Below are 12,952 nucleotides of genomic sequence, written 5' to 3' on the forward strand. Positions count from 1 at the left end.
CACGAGTTCTGGCCAGATGTGGGCACCTCTGGCGAGGGCTGTCAAGGACAACCAGAAGGGCAGGGGCCCTAGTGGCAAAGGACAGAGAAAAGGCAGAGATCCTGAATGCCTTCTTTGCCTCCCTCTTTGCTGGTAAGACCTGCCTCAGGAATCCCAGGCCCTGGAGAGCAGGGAGAAAGCCTGGAGAAAGGAAGACTTTCTCTTTTGAGACCCTGGACATCAACCGTGCCTAAGGGCCAAAGCTGAGTCAGGGTGTCGCCCTGGAGGGAGCCCCTTTCCCGGTCCCCAGCCTGCTGCTCCCGACCAGAGCTGTGGCTCTTGAACAGCGCCAGGCACAGCCTGATCCAACCTCTTCCAGCTACCCTCTCCCAGCCAGCAAGCTCTCGGGGGGCCTGTCCCGATCCAATATCGGGAGGGTTTCGTTACGATCCCAAGGACGAGATTAAGACACTAAAACCGGTCAAATATCGTACAACCTTTTACCTTTATTTTCCACGAAGTGGGGAGAAAAGGAGCACAGCCAGAGGTTGGAACAGGATTTAATAGGCATACAGGAGGGAGGGGAATGATCACATGCAGGGCTCAGCTGGAGCAGGGCACTGAGCAGTACCTCGGTTCCATGCAACCAGGCCCTTTTTGCCCTGCCTCACTCCTTCTCTTTCCAATCCCGTGTCCTTCCCCTGAACATCCCGGAGCGTGTTGGCCACATTGCTCAAAGTCTCTCCGCTCCATGCCAGAATTCTCTTCACGGCTGCATCCCCTATGTCCTTTGGGCGATGATCCCCTTGATTCACCGAGTATCACAGAGAGAGAAGGAGAGTTTCTTTCCTTGACACGTCTTGGCAGGTCTTGCCTCGGGGACAGTGGCCAAATCGCTCTCCTATGGTGGCCAGAGGAGCAGCTGGTTCAGTGTGGTCTTTTCCTCATGGGCACAGGCCCATGGCTTCCTCCACTTGTCCTTGTTCCCTTGATCTTTTGCTGAGGGCTTTCTGTTCAGTCTAGTGAGTTTTGATCCAGATGGTGTAAGCCTGGGATCTTGAGGACGGCTCGCTTCATGTCTCCGTGAAGCAGGGTGAGCTGCTGGCTGAGGAAGACGAATGCTTCCCTGGTCTTGCTCAGGAGCCTCGTCCTGCCCTGAGTGCTCACCCTGCTCCTGCGTGCTGAGCCAGGAGCCGGGGTGCTGAGCCTTCCTGGCCCCTGGGCCTCAGGGCAAGGGGCACACCCACCATGCCCCTGTTGGCTGTGGACCTCCTGCACAGCTCCTCTGCAGGCAGCTGAGACCTTTGTCCGACTCCAGACCAGCATCTTGACTGAGGCTGGTGGGGAGCAGCCTCGGCTCTCGTCCTGCCTGCTCCCTGCCTTGCTGGGCTCCAGGGCTTTCTGGTCGCAGACGATCTCCTGCCCCAGCTGCCCACCCTCGTGCTGGGCCACTGCTCTCTCAGACTGTTGCTCACAGCCAGCAGCCATGCCAAGCCAGACCTCATGGTGCTCCTTGCCATTGCGCCTGCTCATCTGCTCATCATCCCTCTCCAGAGGGCAGCAGTCAGGCTGTGGCTCTGTGCTGTGCTGGGTGGCCTGGGGAAGGCAGGGTGGATGCTGAGGGAGGAGCTGGCCATGGCTATCCGCGTGGTGCTGTTGAGGGGCTGGCTCCAGGGCCTGGAGCGGGGGTGCTCCGACTGAGCTCCCAGGCAAGCCCCACTGGTGATGAAGCCTCTTTGCCCGGATATGGAGCTCCAGGGCCTCCCGGGCCTCCTCTGGCAGAAACAGGGCCTCCGTCGTATGGAAGTAGATGGGGACTGCACCAGAGTGCAGTGGTGCAGGGGGTGCAGGGGACATCAGCTTGCGTGCAGATGCCTCGTAGGAGCGTTGCACCAAGGTGGGGAGGCTTCCCAGATGGGTCTCCAGGCACTTCCTTTCTGTGTGCGTCCGCAACCTCCTCCAGAAATCCTCTCCCAGCTCCAGCCTTGACACAAGGTGAGGCGAGGCACCACCGGGCAGGCTGCTACTGCCATCAGCCATGCACAAGCCCAGGGCAGTGGTTGAGCTGGCCTCATTGCTGCTGTGGCTCTTCAGCAGTGCATGAGTTGACCCTGCAAGCGCACTGGCCTGCCTGTGAAGCGTGAGGTCTGGGAGGGCTGCAGCTGGAGCAAGCGGCCCCAGAGCCTCCAACCCCCGCTGGGGCAGCCCCCCACGCCGGGCAATGAGTCTCCTCCGCACGCTGCGCCCCGCGTAGAGACTGGAGCCGAACGAGGAGGGTGATTCTGACCCGCTGGAGGCCCAGGGGCTTTCTCGCACCGAGCACAGCCACCGCTGCATCTCCCAGGTGGCCTCACTGCAGGTCCTGCAGCTGAGGTCGTAGCAGAGGAACTGGCCCAGGGAGCTGCCTTCGGTGTCAAGGAGCCGGCCTCTGCAGCCAGACACCTGCTTCTGACCACCTGCAACACAGCAGGGGGACAGGGGACAGAGCACCCTGAGCAGGGCTGAGGAGGATCTAACGCACAGCCAGACCTTGCAGCCACCTTGCAGCTGGGCGCAGGGCCTGGTCCCCCCAGTGTGGGTGCACCCTGGCCCGGGGCAACTGCTGGGGCACCGGGAATGCAGCCGACTGGAGAGAGCCCATCTCCGGGACCAGCCTGGCATCCTGCAAGGTGAGGGTGAGCGCTCGGTACTGCAGAGACCAGAGCCGTACTGCAGCAGGGAGGAGGGCAGCCCTCCCCTCCACAAGGCCAAGAGCAGGGCACCACAGAGAAAGGCCCTACAGACTGGGCCCACAGACAACCCCTCTTTGACCCTCCTCCCAGCAGGGCCCATGGGACAGGAGAGGAGACACAGCAGGGACCCTGGGGACCCCAGGACAGCCGGAGGTAGCAGAGATGGACGAGGCATCCCCGTGCCCCAGGACGCCGCAGCAGCCTGTCCCATAGCAAACCCCCTGGGAACAGCACCCAGATGTGGGGGGCATGAAACCAGAGCGCGGCTCACCTGCATCCTGGGCCTCCACGCACCTACGCCAGCATCGCCTCCCGGGAGAGACCTGCAGGCACAGAAGCACTGGCACAGTGACTCCAGCCTTGGCGGAGCCTGCAGAAAGGTCCCAGGCCCTAACCCGCAGTGTGTGGGGGTCCCCCCAGCCAGGGGCCTCCCTGCAGGGCAGCAGCCGGCAGCTGCAGGGCCAGGCCGGCCGGGAAGGGCTGCCCCAGAGCCTCCCTCCTACCTGGCGAAGTTTGCTGGAGGCACGGCACCAGCTACGCAGGGCAGCCCAGGCCACCAGGAGCAGAAGCAAGCCGCCGCCCCAGAGCACAGAGACCCAGGTGCGCTGGGTCAGACCCACAGCATCCAGCATGGTGAGGCCGGAGGCCGGGGGCCAAGTGTTCAGGAGCAGACACGGTCCTTCAGAGCTGCCCTCCCAGCCCTGCCCCTTTCCCAGCAGAGCAGCAGCCGCAGAGGGCTGTGATAGTGAGGTCACTGCCACAGCTGCACTGTGAGGTCTGTGAATGCATCAGAAACCCCCAGCAGAGGGGCAGTGGAGGGGGGAGGAGGAGAGCAGGCGAAGGGCACTGGGCTGCAACAGCGTCTGTGAGGAAGGGCAGAGCCAGAGCAGTGCTGGTCAGCTGGGAGAGGAAGATGGATGCGGCAAGCTGGGACAGGGGACTCTGGTCCTACACCCTGTCCTGGAGAGTGGCCCACCAGCTTCTGGTTTGGGCTTTGCACTTTGCTCTGGAAGGCCAAGGGCACTTGGGGTCTGCCCCAGCCCCAGACTGTTCCTGTAAAACAAAGGCCCCCTCGGTCACCTCTGTGGTAATCTCAGCTACCTTTGCAACAGCAGTGGTCGGTCATGGCCTACCTCCTGCCCCGAGCTCCAGGAGCACACAGCCCTCGCCTGTCTCCTCAGAGCCTTCTTCCACTGTAGGGCTTCACTGCTGGCACCGCTGCCCCGAGCCTCCCCACCAGGCCCTGGGTCAGCACGAGTTCTGGCCAGATGTGGGCACCTCTGGCGAGGGCTGTCAAGGACAACCAGAAGGGCAGGGGCCCTAGTGGCAAAGGACAGAGAAAAGGCAGAGATCCTGAATGCCTTCTTTGCCTCCCTCTTTGCTGGTAAGACCTGCCTCAGGAATCCCAGGCCCTGGAGAGCAGGGAGAAAGCCTGGAGAAAGGAAGACTTTCTCTTTTGAGACCCTGGACATCAACCGTGCCTAAGGGCCAAAGCTGAGTCAGGGTGTCGCCCTGGAGGGAGCCCCTTTCCCGGTCCCCAGCCTGCTGCTCCCGACCAGAGCTGTGGCTCTTGAACAGCGCCAGGCACAGCCTGATCCAACCTCTTCCAGCTACCCTCTCCCAGCCAGCAAGCTCTCGGGGGGCCTGTCCCGATCCAATATCGGGAGGGTTTCGTTACGATCCCAAGGACGAGATTAAGACGCTAAAACCGGTCAAATATCGTACAACCTTTTACCTTTATTTTCCACAAAGTGGGGAGAAAAGGAGCACAGCCAGAGGTTGGAACAGGATTTAATAGGCATACAGGAGGGAGGGGAATGATCACATGCAGGGCACTGAGCAGTACCTCGGTTCCATGCAACCAGGCCCTTTTTGCCCTGCCTCACTCCTTCTCTTTCCACTCCCGTGTCCTTCCCCTGAACATCCCGGAGCGTGTTGGCCACATTGCTCAAAGTCTCTCCGCTCCATGCCAGAATTCTCTTCACGGCTGCATCCCCTATGTCCTTTGGGCGATGATCCCCTTGATTCACCGAGTATCACAGAGAGAGAAGGAGAGTTTCTTTCCTTGACACGTCTTGGCAGGTCTTGCCTCGGGGACAGTGGCCAAATCGCTCTCCTATGGTGGCCAGAGGAGCAGCTGGTTCAGTGTGGTCTTTTCCTCATGGGCACAGGCCCATGGCTTCCTCCACTTGTCCTTGTTCCCTTGATCTTTTGCTGAGGGCTTTCTGTTCAGTCTAGTGAGTTTTGATCCAGATGGTGTAAGCCTGGGATCTTGAGGACGGCTCGCTTCATGTCTCCGTGAAGCAGGGTGAGCTGCTGGCTGAGGAAGACGAATGCTTCCCTGGTCTTGCTCAGGAGCCTCGTCCTGCCCTGAGTGCTCACCCTGCTCCTGCGTGCTGAGCCAGGAGCAGGGGTGCTGAGCCTTCCTGGCCCCTGGGCCTCAGGGCAAGGGGCACACCCACCATGCCCCTGTTGGCTGTGGACCTCCTGCACAGCTCCTCTGCAGGCAGCTGAGACCTTTGTCCGACTCCAGACCAGCATCTTGACTGAGGCTGGTGGGGAGCAGCCTCGGCTCTCGTCCTGCCTGCTCCCTGCCTTGCTGGGCTCCAGGGCTTTCTGGTCGCAGACGATCTCCTGCCCCAGCTGCCCACCCTCGTGCTGGGCCACTGCTCTCTCAGACTGTTGCTCACAGCCAGCAGCCATGCCAAGCCAGACCTCATGGTGCTCCTTGCCATTGCGCCTGCTCATCTGCTCAGCATCCCTCTCCAGAGGGCAGCAGTCAGGCTGTGGCTCTGTGCTGTGCTGGGTGGCCTGGGGAAGGCAGGGTGGATGCTGAGGGAGGAGCTGGCCATGGCTATCCGCGTGGTGCTGTTGAGGGGCTGGCTCCAGGGCCTGGAGCGGGGGTGCTCCGACTGAGCTCCCAGGCAAGCCCCACTGGTGATGAAGCCTCTTTGCCCGGATATGGAGCTCCAGGGCCTCCCGGGCCTCCTCTGGCAGAAACAGGGCCTCCGTCGTATGGAAGTAGATGGGGACTGCACCAGAGTGCAGTGGTGCAGGGGGTGCAGGGGACATCAGCTTGCGTGCAGATGCCTCGTAGGAGCGTTGCACCAAGGTGGGGAGGCTTCCCAGATGGGTCTCCAGGCACTTCCTTTCTGTGTGCGTCCGCAACCTCCTCCAGAAATCCTCTCCCAGCTCCAGCCTTGACACAAGGTGAGGCGAGGCACCACCGGGCACGCTGCTACTGCCATCAGCCATGCACAAGCCCAGGGCAGTGGTTGAGCTGGCCTCATTGCTGCTGTGGCTCTTCAGCAGTGCATGAGTTGACCCTGCAAGCGCACTGGCCTGCCTGTGAAGCGTGAGGTCTGGGAGGGCTGCAGCTGGAGCAAGCGGCCCCAGAGCCTCCAACCCCCGCTGGGGCAGCCCCCCACGCCGGGCAATGAGTCTCCTCCGCACGCTGCGCCCCGCGTAGAGACTGGAGCCGAACGAGGAGGGTGATTCTGACCCGCTGGAGGCCCAGGGGCTTTCTCGCACCGAGCACAGCCACCGCTGCATCTCCCAGGTGGCCTCACTGCAGGTCCTGCAGCTGAGGTCGTAGCAGAGGAACTGGCCCAGGGAGCTGCCTTCGGTGTCAAGGAGCCGGCCTCTGCAGCCAGACACCTGCTTCTGACCACCTGCAACACAGCAGGGGGACAGGGGACAGAGCACCCTGAGCAGGGCTGAGGAGGATCTAACGCACAGCCAGACCTTGCAGCCACCTTGCAGCTGGGCGCAGGGCCTGGTCCCCCCAGTGTGGGTGCACCCTGGCCCGGGGCAACTGCTGGGGCACCGGGAATGCAGCCGACTGGAGAGAGCCCATCTCCGGGACCAGCCTGGCATCCTGCAAGGTGAGGGTGAGCGCTCGGTACTGCAGAGACCAGAGCCGTACTGCAGCAGGGAGGAGGGCAGCCCTCCCCTCCACAAGGCCAAGAGCAGGGCACCACAGAGAAAGGCCCTACAGACTGGCCCCACAGACAACCCCTCTTTGACCCTCCTCCCAGCAGGGCCCATGGGACAGGAGATGAGACACAGCAGGGACCCCGGGGACCCCAGGACAGCCGGAGGTAGCAGAGATGGACGAGGCATCCCCGTGCCCCAGGACGCCGCAGCAGCCTGTCCCATAGCAAACCCCCTGGGAACAGCACCCAGATGTGGGGGGCATGAAACCAGAGCGCGGCTCACCTGCATCCTGGGCCTCCACGCACCTACGCCAGCATCGCCTCCCGGGAGAGACCTGCAGGCACAGAAGCACTGGCACAGTGACTCCAGCCTTGGCGGAGCCTGCAGAAAGGTCCCAGGCCCTAACCCGCAGTGTGTGGGGGTCCCCCCAGCCAGGGGCCTCCCTGCAGGGCAGCAGCCGGCAGCTGCAGGGCCAGGCCGGCCGGGAAGGGCTGCCCCAGAGCCTCCCTCCTACCTGGCGAAGTTTGCTGGAGGCACGGCACCAGCTACGCAGGGCAGCCCAGGCCACCAGGAGCAGAAGCAAGCCGCCGCCCCAGAGCACAGAGACCCAGGTGCGCTGGGTCAGACCCACAGCATCCAGCATGGTGAGGCCGGAGGCCGGGGGCCAAGTGTTCAGGAGCAGACACGGTCCTTCAGAGCTGCCCTCCCAGCCCTGCCCCTTTCCCAGCAGAGCAGCAGCCGCAGAGGGCTGTGATAGTGAGGTCACTGCCACAGCTGCACTGTGAGGTCTGTGAATGCATCAGAAACCCCCAGCAGAGGGGCAGTGGAGGGGGGAGGAGGAGAGCAGGCGAAGGGCACTGGGCTGCAACAGCGTCTGTGAGGAAGGGCAGAGCCAGAGCAGTGCTGGTCAGCTGGGAGAGGAAGATGGATGCGGCAAGCTGGGACAGGGGACACTGGTCCTACACCCTGTCCTGGAGAGTGGCCCACCAGCTTCTGGTTTGGGCTTTGCACTTTGCTCTGGAAGGCCAAGGGCACTTGGGGTCTGCCCCAGCCCCAGACTGTTCCTGTAAAACAAAGGCCCCCTCGGTCACCTCTGTGGTAATCTCAGCTACCTTTGCAACAGCAGTGGTCGGTCATGGCCTACCTCCTGCCCCGAGCTCCAGGAGCACACAGCCCTCGCCTGTCTCCTCAGAGCCTTCTTCCACTGTAGGGCTTCACTGCTGGCACCGCTGCCCCGAGCCTCCCCACCAGGCCCTGGGTCAGCACGAGTTCTGGCCAGATGTGGGCACCTCTGGCGAGGGCTGTCAAGGACAACCAGAAGGGCAGGGGCCCTAGTGGCAAAGGACAGAGAAAAGGCAGAGATCCTGAATGCCTTCTTTGCCTCCCTCTTTGCTGGTAAGACCTGCCTCAGGAATCCCAGGCCCTGGAGAGCAGGGAGAAAGCCTGGAGAAAGGAAGACTTTCTCTTTTGAGACCCTGGACATCAACTGTGCCTAAGGGCCAAAGCTGAGTCGGGGTGTCGCCCTGGAGGGAGCCCCTTTCCCGGTCCCCAGCCTGCTGCTCCCGACCAGAGCTGTGGCTCTTGAACAGCGCCAGGCACAGCCTGATCCAACCTCTTCCAGCTACCCTCTCCCAGCCAGCAAGCTCTCGGGGGGCCTGTCCCGATCCAATATCGGGAGGGTTTCGTTACGATCCCAAGGACGAGATTAAGACGCTAAAACCGGTCAAATATCGTACAACCTTTTACCTTTATTTTCCACAAAGTGGGGAGAAAAGGAGCACAGCCAGAGGTTGGAACAGGATTTAATAGGCATACAGGAGGGAGGGGAATGATCACATGCAGGGCTCAGCTGGAGCAGGGCACTGAGCAGTACCTCGGTTCCATGCAACCAGGCCCTTTTTGCCCTGCCTCACTCCTTCTCTTTCCACTCCCGTGTCCTTCCCCTGAACATCCCAGAGCGTGTTGGCCACATTGCTCAAAGTCTCTCCGCTCCATGCCAGAATTCTCTTCACGGCTGCATCCCCTATGTCCTTTGGGCGATGATCCCCTTGATTCACCGAGTATCACAGAGAGAGAAGGAGAGTTTCTTTCCTTGACACGTCTTGGCAGGTCTTGCCTCGGGGACAGTGGCCAAATCGCTCTCCTATGGTGGCCAGAGGAGCAGCTGGTTCAGTGTGGTCTTTTCCTCATGGGCACAGGCCCATGGCTTCCTCCACTTGTCCTTGTTCCCTTGATCTTTTGCTGAGGGCTTTCTGTTCAGTCTAGTGAGTTTTGATCCAGATGGTGTAAGCCTGGGATCTTGAGGACGGCTCGCTTCATGTCTCCGTGAAGCAGGGTGAGCTGCTGGCTGAGGAAGACGAATGCTTCCCTGGTCTTGCTCAGGAGCCTCGTCCTGCCCTGAGTGCTCACCCTGCTCCTGCGTGCTGAGCCAGGAGCCGGGGTGCTGAGCCTTCCTGGCCCCTGGGCCTCAGGGCAAGGGGCACACCCACCATGCCCCTGTTGGCTGTGGACCTCCTGCACAGCTCCTCTGCAGGCAGCTGAGACCTTTGTCCGACTCCAGACCAGCATCTTGACTGAGGCTGGTGGGGAGCAGCCTCGGCTCTCGTCCTGCCTGCTCCCTGCCTTGCTGGGCTCCAGGGCTTTCTGGTCGCAGACGATCTCCTGCCCCAGCTGCCCACCCTCGTGCTGGGCCACTGCTCTCTCAGACTGTTGCTCACAGCCAGCAGCCATGCCAAGCCAGACCTCATGGTGCTCCTTGCCATTGCGCCTGCTCATCTGCTCATCATCCCTCTCCAGAGGGCAGCAGTCAGGCTGTGGCTCTGTGCTGTGCTGGGTGGCCTGGGGAAGGCAGGGTGGATGCTGAGGGAGGAGCTGGCCATGGCTATCCGCGTGGTGCTGTTGAGGGGCTGGCTCCAGGGCCTGGAGCGGGGGTGCTCCGACTGAGCTCCCAGGCAAGCCCCACTGGTGATGAAGCCTCTTTGCCCGGATATGGAGCTCCAGGGCCTCCCGGGCCTCCTCTGGCAGAAACAGGGCCTCCGTCGTATGGAAGTAGATGGGGACTGCACCAGAGTGCAGTGGTGCAGGGGGTGCAGGGGACATCAGCTTGCGTGCAGATGCCTCGTAGGAGCGTTGCACCAAGGTGGGGAGGCTTCCCAGATGGGTCTCCAGGCACTTCCTTTCTGTGTGCGTCCGCAACCTCCTCCAGAAATCCTCTCCCAGCTCCAGCCTTGACACAAGGTGAGGCGAGGCACCACCGGGCACGCTGCTACTGCCATCAGCCATGCACAAGCCCAGGGCAGTGGTTGAGCTGGCCTCATTGCTGCTGTGGCTCTTCAGCAGTGCATGAGTTGACCCTGCAAGCGCACTGGCCTGCCTGTGAAGCGTGAGGTCTGGGAGGGCTGCAGCTGGAGCAAGCGGCCCCAGAGCCTCCAACCCCCGCTGGGGCAGCCCCCCACGCCGGGCAATGAGTCTCCTCCGCACGCTGCGCCCCGCGTAGAGACTGGAGCCGAACGAGGAGGGTGATTCTGACCCGCTGGAGGCCCAGGGGCTTTCTCGCACCGAGCACAGCCACCGCTGCATCTCCCAGGTGGCCTCACTGCAGGTCCTGCAGCTGAGGTCGTAGCAGAGGAACTGGCCCAGGGAGCTGCCTTCGGTGTCAAGGAGCCGGCCTCTGCAGCCAGACACCTGCTTCTGACCACCTGCAACACAGCAGGGGGACAGGGGACAGAGCACCCTGAGCAGGGCTGAGGAGGATCTAACGCACAGCCAGACCTTGCAGCCACCTTGCAGCTGGGCGCAGGGCCTGGTCCCCCCAGTGTGGGTGCACCCTGGCCCGGGGCAACTGCTGGGGCACCGGGAATGCAGCCGACTGGAGAGAGCCCATCTCCGGGACCAGCCTGGCATCCTGCAAGGTGAGGGTGAGCGCTCGGTACTGCAGAGACCAGAGCCGTACTGCAGCAGGGAGGAGGGCAGCCCTCCCCTCCACAAGGCCAAGAGCAGGGCACCACAGAGAAAGGCCCTACAGACTGGCCCCACAGACAACCCCTCTTTGACCCTCTTCCCAGCAGGGCCCATGGGACAGGAGATGAGACACAGCAGGGACCCCGGGGACCCCAGGACAGCCGGAGGTAGCAGAGATGGACGAGGCATCCCCGTGCCCCAGGACGCCACAGCAGCCTGTCCCATAGCAAACCCCCTGGGAACAGCACCCAGATGTGGGGGGCATGAAACCAGAGCGCGGCTCACCTGCATCCTGGGCCTCCACGCACCTACGCCAGCATCGCCTCCCGGGAGAGACCTGCAGGCACAGAAGCACTGGCACAGTGACTCCAGCCTTGGCGGAGCCTGCAGAAAGGTCCCAGGCCCTAACCCGCAGTGTGTGGGGGTCCCCCCAGCCAGGGGCCTCCCTGCAGGGCAGCAGCCGGCAGCTGCAGGGCCAGGCCGGCCGGGAAGGGCTGCCCCAGAGCCTCCCTCCTACCTGGCGAAGTTTGCTGGAGGCACGGCACCAGCTACGCAGGGCAGCCCAGGCCACCAGGAGCAGAAGCAAGCCGCCGCCCCAGAGCACAGAGACCCAGGTGCGCTGGGTCAGACCCACAGCATCCAGCATGGTGAGGCCGGAGGCCGGGGGCCAAGTGTTCAGGAGCAGACACGGTCCTTCAGAGCTGCCCTCCCAGCCCTGCCCCTTTCCCAGCAGAGCAGCAGCCGCAGAGGGCTGTGATAGTGAGGTCACTGCCACAGCTGCACTGTGAGGTCTGTGAATGCATCAGAAACCCCCAGCAGAGGGGCAGTGGAGGGGGGAGGAGGAGAGCAGGCGAAGGGCACTGGGCTGCAACAGCGTCTGTGAGGAAGGGCAGAGCCAGAGCAGTGCTGGTCAGCTGGGAGAGGAAGATGGATGCGGCAAGCTGGGACAGGGGACACTGGTCCTACACCCTGTCCTGGAGAGTGGCCCACCAGCTTCTGGTTTGGGCTTTGCACTTTGCTCTGGAAGGCCAAGGGCACTTGGGGTCTGCCCCAGCCCCAGACTGTTCCTGTAAAACAAAGGCCCCCTCGGTCACCTCTGTGGTAATCTCAGCTACCTTTGCAACAGCAGTGGTCGGTCATGGCCTACCTCCTGCCCCGAGCTCCAGGAGCACACAGCCCTCGCCTGTCTCCTCAGAGCCTTCTTCCACTGTAGGGCTTCACTGCTGGCACCGCTGCCCCGAGCCTCCCCACCAGGCCCTGGGTCAGCACGAGTTCTGGCCAGATGTGGGCACCTCTGGCGAGGGCTGTCAAGGACAACCAGAAGGGCAGGGGCCCTAGTGGCAAAGGACAGAGAAAAGGCAGAGATCCTGAATGCCTTCTTTGCCTCCCTCTTTGCTGGTAAGACCTGCCTCAGGAATCCCAGGCCCTGGAGAGCAGGGAGAAAGCCTGGAGAAAGGAAGACTTTCTCTTTTGAGACCCTGGACATCAACCGTGCCTAAGGGCCAAAGCTGAGTCAGGGTGTCGCCCTGGAGGGAGCCCCTTTCCCGGTCCCCAGCCTGCTGCTCCCGACCAGAGCTGTGGCTCTTGAACAGCGCCAGGCACAGCCTGATCCAACCGCTTCCAGCTACCCTCTCCCAGCCAGCAAGCTCTCGGGGGGCCTGTCCCGATCCAATATCGGGAGGGTTTCGTTACGATCCCAAGGACGAGATTAAGACGCTAAAACCGGTCAAATATCGTACAACCTTTTACCTTTATTTTCCACGAAGTGGGGAGAAAAGGAGCAGAGCCAGAGGTTGGAACAGGATTTAATAGGCATACAGGAGGGAGGGGAATGATCACATGCAGGGCTCAGCTGGAGCAGGGCACTGAGCAGTACCTCGGTTCCATGCAACCAGGCCCTTTTTGCCCTGCCTCACTCCTTCTCTTTCCACTCCCGTGTCCTTCCCCTGAACATCCCGGAGCGTGTTGGCCACATTGCTCAAAGTCTCTCCGCTCCATGCCAGAATTCTCTTCACGGCTGCATCCCCTATGTCCTTTGGGCGATGATCCCCTTGATTCACCGAGTATCACAGAGAGAGAAGGAGAGTTTCTTTCCTTGACACGTCTTGGCAGGTCTTGCCTCGGGGACAGTGGCCAAATCGCTCTCCTATGGTGGCCAGAGGAGCAGCTGGTTCAGTGAGGTCTTTTCCTCATGGGCACAGGCCCATGGCTTCCTCCACTTGTCCTTGTTCCCTTGATCTTTTGCTGAGGGCTTTCTGTTCAGTCTAGTGAGTTTTGATCCAGATGGTGTAAGCCTCGGATCTTGAGGACGGCTCGCTTCATGTCTCCGTGAAGCAGGGTGAGCT

This window comes from Dromaius novaehollandiae, chromosome 3 (genome assembly GCF_036370855.1).
Source record: "Dromaius novaehollandiae isolate bDroNov1 chromosome 3, bDroNov1.hap1, whole genome shotgun sequence".
Classification (NCBI taxonomy): Eukaryota; Metazoa; Chordata; class Aves; order Casuariiformes; family Dromaiidae; genus Dromaius; species Dromaius novaehollandiae.